Raw genomic sequence first — 7495 nt, 5'->3', positions numbered from 1 at the left:
CCCGAGGCCTGGCCTCAGTGGCCTTGTCAGGAATCCGGCCCTGCCTGTCATGCAAATTCAATGCAGGAAAACCCACATCCAGTTCTAATCAGTGTGAACCCAGCCTTAGGGCTAGTTTACCATTGCTTCAAAACAAGGCTTCGGACACGCTTTGTTAAAGCTCTTGGAACGCGTCAAATTTCCTGTCACTAATTAAAATAGTTATCTTACAGTCCTGTTTACACCTTGCTAGAGACTTCTATGGAGGCTTTGAAGCACCACTAAAGCTACATGGGGTATGATTTTTGAAGTAAAGCAAAAGGTCGGTGTAAACAGGACTGTAAGCTAACCATATTATTTAGTGACAGTAGCTTCGACTGGTGTTTAGAGAGCTTTAACAAAGCCTTGTTTTGAAGCAAGTGTAAACTACCCGTTAATGTGTGTTGAAGCCAGAGCAAGTGTAAAGGGGTTGTAATGGTTCGTGTTTTTTCACCTTAATGCATCCTATGCTTTAAGGTGAAAAAACACCTGGCTGTCACGGGCCCCCCAGCCCCCCCCATTTTACTTACCTGATCCCGTTCACCTGCTCTGCGTGCCCTCGGCGTCCTCTTCTCCACGGAGTCTCAGCGTTGATTGGATAGATTGATAGCGCAGCCATTTGCTCCCACTGCTTTCAATCAAATCCAATGACCCAGGGGGCGGGGCCGAGTCATACACATGGACGCCGACTGTATGACACAGGAGCGCACCCGCAAGGTAACCCTCTCGGGAGAGAGCTTCCCAGAGGGGGTTAACTATTGCGGGGAGGAGCCACCGTGGGACCCCAGAGGAGGACAATCGGAGCCACTCTGTGCAAAACGAACTGCACAGTGGAGGTAAGTATGATATGTTTGTTATTTAATTAAAAAAAATATGAACCTTTACAAACACTTTAACAGCCAGTAAACAACACAGTTGTTAACCACTTGCCTGCTGGGCACTTTCACTCCCTTCCTGCCCAAGCCAATTTTCATTTTTTTTCAGTGCTGTGGCATTTTGATTGACAATTACGCAGACATGCAACACTGTGCCCAAACAAATATATTTTTTTTTTGCACCAGATAGATAGGGCCTTCTTTTGGTGATATTTAATCGCCACTGGGTCTTTTATTTTTTGCTAAAAAGAAAACGGAAAATTATGAAAAAAAAAATGTTTTCTCTCTGTTATAAATGTTTGTTAGATAAGTTTTTTTTTTCCTGTCTGATGTGCACTGATGTGGCTGCAGTGATGGGCACTGATAGGCTGCACTGATCGGGCTGCACTGATAATCAGGACACTAATGAGCAGTGTAGATGTCCCCTTTCACACTGGCCAGTTACCAGCTCTCCTCTCCTCAGGCTGTTTACCCTGATCTTTGATAAGCTGTATCCGAAGCACACAACGATCACAGAGTGCTCCCAATGCATGCTGCAGGGGGGACACGGGTAGCACAATCACGGGAGGATGTCAATAGATGCCTTCCTGAAAATGTGCGACCACGCTGTATCCATCATTTGGCTATAGAGCGGTCATGAAAAGGTTAAGGAATGGATGGCCGCCACGTGGGTTCCCTCCCCAAAATCCATACCAGATGCTTATGCGAGCATGTAGCCCAGCAGGTCAGGAAAAGAGGGGAAGAGCAAGCAGCTCCCTCCTGAACCATACCAAGCCACATGCCCTCAGCATGCGGGGGTGCAGGGTCAGTAACGTCACAAGGGTGCCACCCAGTGACGTCACGTGATGGCACCGCCTCTTAGTTATTTAAGAACTGGCAGACAGCGGGAGCAGGAGCAGAGTATTTTTTTCTTTTGGGGCGACGTGCATCGTGATTAATAATGGCCCTACACTGGAGGACATTTTATTTTTTTAAATAAAGGAATTGTCAAAAACTGCCTACTGTCTTTCTTTCGCTTAACACTTTTTTTTAGTAAATGAGTGGGGGCTTGATTAAAGGGGCTTCCAGATTCCGATAAGCCCCTCACCCACAGACCCCCACAACCCTTGTTCCCATTAACATGGGGACAAGGTGCTTTGTGGGTGGGGGCTCCCCAGCCCTAAAGCACTCCCCCATGTTAAGGTATGGTTCAGGATGTAGGGTGCTCGCTCACCCCCCCCCCCTTTCCTGACCTGCCCGGCTGCATGCTTGGATAAGGGCCTGTTACAGATTTTGGGTGGGCACCCTACGCTATTTTTTTTGTGTCGTGGGTGTTCTCCTTAAAAAAACGTACTAGACCCGAAGGGCCTAGTCTGGGTTGTAGGGCCCAGACCGTTTCTTTTTGTTATTTTTTTCAGTGCCGGCATTTTTTTTTTTTTTTACATTCAGCTGTCAGTGGGGAACCCTGCTGACAACTGATGACTCATCACCTGTTAAGGACGAACATGACAGTTACTGGTTGTTAAGTATGCTGGCGGCCACCCGCTCTTTCGAACAAGCCTTTGTTAAGGACACTGGCGTTAAATTACCGCAGCCCTTACTACTAAAATACTGCATGACTTCATAAAATAACTTATGCAGTATTTTAGTTTTTTTTTTTTAGTGAATACCAAAAAATGTTTTAAAAAAGGCTGTGCGGTATCTTACCGCATACTTGGGACATACCATGGGAGGGGTTAGATAAGCAGAGCTTCCCCTTTTTAAGGTTGCTTTTAACCCCTTTATATGAAAAGCTTTTTATTTGCTAGATATTTCTCTCGGTCCTGCAAGTACCCATTGTGTGGACGCGGTCATGTAATGGGATCTGTTTTGGTCTCCAAAATCTCCATGGCAAACCCTTCTGCCGTGACTGCGCTTCAGTGTAACATCCGCTGAGGGTGCAAGAATGTTCACTGACTGCCACTAAATCATCTTGTCATGCTCATTCACGCCATGACCATCCCATTTTAGCATGCAGGCTGATGTCTGTTGTTGAGGAGCCTAAGGCCCTGTACACACGATCAGTCCATCCGATGAGAACGGTCCGAAGGACCGTTTTTATCAGTTAATCGATGAAGCAGACTGATGGTCTGATGTGCCTACACACCATTAGTTAAAAAAACGATCGAGTCTAACGCGGATGTAAAACACAACGACGTGCAGAGAAAAATGAAGTTCAATGCTTCCAAGCATGCGTCGACTTGATTCTGAGCATGCGCGGGTTTTGAACGTGCTTTTGCGTACTAACCATCGGTTTTGACCTATCGTTTAGGCGTCCATCGGACAAATTTTAAAGCAAGTTCTCTATTTTTGGACCGAAGGACAACTGACCGATGGGGCCTACACACGGTCGGTTTGGACCGATGAAACTGAACTTCAGTCCGTTTTCATCGGTTTTGTCCGATCGTGTGTACAAGGCCTTACAGTCAGGTCCATAAATATAGGAGCAACTCGCTCCTCCGCCTTGCTGGCCCCATGCTTCGGTATATATACTCTTTTTTTAACTGTGGTGGTGAAATCACCTCCGACAGCACTGAAGTCACGGCTTCATGTATCATGGGAGCAAACGCTGTTGCTGTCAAGATAAATAAATCCACGCTGCAGCTGAATGGCATACCTGAAAACAAAAAAAATGGTTAACAATAAAAACACAGTAAACAGTAAAGTATAACAAAAATTACATACCTGAAAAGCAAACATGATAAAATATAATAACAATAAAACATTGCAGAATAGAATACAGTAAAAAAAAGCAGAACAATAGAGAGAGAATTGAGAGGGAGAGACCAAAAAAACGACAACCATTTTTTTTTTTTATATATATATATATATTTTTTTTTACTTCTTTATTTAAATTTTTTTACACTTTTTTTTAACTGTAACAGTTTGGTTCCAGGTTCGGGTCTCTCAAAATGCGATGGCATCTTGGGAGACCCTGTGTAAGTGTGTCCTAGTCTGTGAAATGCTGTACCCTACGCTAAAACTGCACTAGTGTGTGGTAACGATAAAAACATTCACCAATGCAAAGACCAGGATTGTCAGGACAGCGTGGACAATAATAACGGGTGTCACGCCTATATCCGCACTTTCTACAGACACAACATTTTCTTTGGGGGGCTCGTTGGGTAGGGGTACTAGGAAGGACATACGGAAAATGCCTCTCATGCAGCCGGCTTACTACATTTGGTTGGGGGTGGCGAGGTGCAGAACTGCCTGGATACAGGAGGGCTCGAACTATATCTCCCTGGAATTTAAGGAAAGATCCAGGCCATCCTGAAGCTCTGTATAGCACAAAAGCATTCAGCAAAGTAAATTTAAATAAGTATAGACACTTTTTTGTACCAGCGTCTGGCCTTATGGGCAACTAGGTACGGCGCCAACAACTGGTCTTTGAGGTCAGCCCCTTCCATTTTTTGGTTATATTCGTGGACACAAAGGGGTTTCTCCACAACGCCAGTAGTCGTGCGAATTTGGACTGTCGTGTCTGCGTGAAGGGAGGAAAGATAGAAAACATTCTTATTATCCCTCCACTTCACAGCGAGCAAATTATTACACCTTGAGCAGGCTCTCTCCCCCAGCCTAAGACGGGATTCTACAAGCCACTGGTGAAAGCCCCGGCGATTAGATCGCACGGTGCCAAATGCGCCAATTTGATGATCAAACAAGTGACTAACCTGGCAGGGGAGACACCATGATCATGAAGGTGGTTCTCCCACGGCGAGGCTCGGCCATTGCACTCTGGCCGTGCTGATCGTGGTGTCTTCCCTGCCGCTTCTCGGCCTTTTAGCTAAGATCAAGTGTAGTATCTGTTCTTATCAGTTGTCAGCGGAGCGCTGAAGCACCTCCTACATGGGGAGGGTGGATGCAATCCAATGACGTCATTGCACCTGGAAGAATGGTTTCAGCAGGGACTACGCCGTGCTGCCCGACAGATACTGGGGGTCGGCCCATGGTCGAGTCTGAGCCATCTGGAAGGGTGCTTCTGGTGAGGATGGGTGCTGCACTGATATGGTCTTTTTGCCGAGTTCTAGTCTGGCCTTCTGGCTGGCTGGTGTAAGTGCTATCTCTGTCAGCGATCCGGTTGGAGGAGCTGGTAATGCCCTGGGATAAGACGGGGTAGGACCATGCAAATCTGCCAGGTTGACGGAGGGGCTAGTATTGGTGGAGGCTGCTACCTGAGAGGCAGTTCTCCCTAAGAAAACCTTGAAGGGCTCTCTAGCTGGCAGGGGTGGAGGGCTGCACTGGCCGGTCGGGGGGTTGAATATGGAACGGAAAGCCTATGGTGCATGTGCCCCTGGAGTGGCAGTCCAGGGGTATCTGAGAATCACTGTGTGTGAGGGACACTTTGATTTAAGGATACCACGGTCACTGCACCAGCTACACGCTTTTTTTAGCACCTGCCTCCTGGGCCGGGCCTTTTGGCTAGGACCGGAGGAATTTTTTATTCCTACCTGGAGGGCCTGGTCATTGTTTAACACAATGACCACTTTTTTCACTCTCCTCTTCACTATCCCTTTCCCCCACTTTATTTAATTTATTGCCTATGTTTTGTCACGTTTTTGTCTCTTTTTGTTTGTGCGCGTTTTGTCTCACTGTGTGATCAGTAGGGTGCCGGTCCTCGGGCCAGCCCTGAACGTCTTGGGAGTGGGTGGACATGGCCTTCTGGCTTTGTTCGCCTGCTCTCATGGGGTCTCCCTTCGGGGGAGCCCCACATAGTACTGGGAGGGTTCTGTTTCGGCAGTCCCTCCGAGGAAGTTGGGTCTGTGTCGGCTTCGGTTGCTCGGACCACAGTACCTCAGTCCCCGTCTGGAGCCTAACGCCCTGGGGGATCAGGGTTTGGGTCCCTCTTCACAGGAGGACCACTTGACGTTGCACCCGTCTGCACATTTTTGTGAACACTCTTTATGTGTGTGCACATTTTTTCTGCACCGGGTGGAGTTTTTGGGTGTGTTCACACGCCATAGGCTTTTAAAAAAAAAAAAAGTGACTAAAAAGTGGCACGCTCATGTAATAATTGTCTACATACAAATGGTACCCCTTTTTGAATAAGGGTGACACCAAGTTCCACACTATCTTGCCAGCACTTCCTATGTAATCTGGGTAGTTCTCCGGCTCTACATGACTATCTTTTCCACCGTAAACCATAAAACTACATGTATAGCCTCTGGCCCTGTCAGAGAGCTTATACATCTTTACCCCATATCTGGCACGCTTGCTGGGAAGGTACTGTTTAAAAGACAAACGGCCAGAAAATTTGATGAGGGACTCGTCAACGCAGACAACTTGCTGGGGAGTATACAAGGCTGCAAAATGTTCGTTGAAGTTGTTTATGAGGGACAAATTTTGTAGAGCCGATCAAATTCAGGGTCTCCACAAGGACGACAAAGTTCATTGTTGTTGAAATGCATGAACAACAAGATCTGCTCGTATCATGCCCTGGCCATGGAGGCAGAGAACACGGACAAATGGTAAACTGGGTCAATGGACCAATATAACCGCAGCTCACTCAATTTAACTATGCCCATGTCGAGGGATAGGCCCAGAAAGGTCTTAAATTCGGGAAACCGGAATTGGTTTCCATTCTTTGGTAAGGGAGGACTAGGGATTAGCGGCGATGTATTGACCAGGATACAAATTACTTTGGTTCACAATAGATCTATAGAGATCTTCCGTGAAAAACAGCGAATAAAAATCAAGTGCCGTAAAATCAACTGTTTACACCTGAATTCCGTGTTGGCCAGTGAATGGGGGAAGTACGGGTGTTGCAGAAGTAGTGGGCTCCTAATTAGAATTGGCAAATTCTACAGGAAGGACACTATGGGCACAACGGGCCTGTCTTTGTCTTCTTCGTGGTGGCAGCGGGACACTACTTGTGCTTGCCACCTCGCCAGCTTGAACTGCACTTATGGGACTCGCCACGTCACCAAGTGTTACTGCAGTGCTGGATGTACGACCAGGGTGTACTAGGCCGCTGGTGCTTGCTAGTTCACCATAAGGATGAGCGGCGCTAGTACTTCTCTGCTCCATACAAGAGCCCTGCGTTTTTTTTGCACCTCAACAACAGCAGAAGAATGGCGTCGGGTACGCCTGACCTTAGCAGGGACCTCACCTTCGTAGTCAGAGCTATCTGTCATGGAGCTGCTGTCGTCTACAGGATCGTATTCTGAGCCTGAATCTGACAGATGAGTTACCTCCTCTTCACTATCTGTCATGCTCAGAAACATATAGGCCTCTTCACTAGTGTACCTTCGATTTGCCATTTTGGGCTCTAAATTTACTGGTACACTAGTAAGATTCACAGGAAAAAAAGCACCCAGGCTGTCAGCAACTGTATAAAATGCTACCAAAAAAACTGTTATTGATCGCAGGGATCAGGTCTGACTCTGCAAACGCTGCAGTTATGTGTTTAGTGTTTTGTAAGTGGCATTGATCGATCGATACTGCACTTGGAAGGGCTGGGCAGAGGAGCAAAACGCAGGTGCTAGCAGGTATCTGGGCTGATCCCGCTAACACTGCGTTTTTGGGAATCCTAAACTGCTGGGGACACTAGTATAGATCTTATCAGATCAGATATTGATCTGTTC

General features: G+C 46.9%; 1 pseudogene; it reads left to right on the top strand.

Annotated features, from left to right (window-relative positions):
- Window positions 1–4577: 4577 nt before the first annotated feature.
- LOC120925644 lies at window positions 4578–4754 on the top strand (annotated as a pseudogene).
- The last annotated feature ends 2741 nt before the right edge of the window (window positions 4755–7495 follow it).

Source organism: Rana temporaria, chromosome 1 (assembly GCF_905171775.1).
Source record: "Rana temporaria chromosome 1, aRanTem1.1, whole genome shotgun sequence".
NCBI classification, from domain to species: domain Eukaryota; kingdom Metazoa; phylum Chordata; class Amphibia; order Anura; family Ranidae; genus Rana; species Rana temporaria.
Note: the sequence above shows the minus strand (reverse complement) of the source record. Positions and strands in the feature narration are given on the sequence as shown.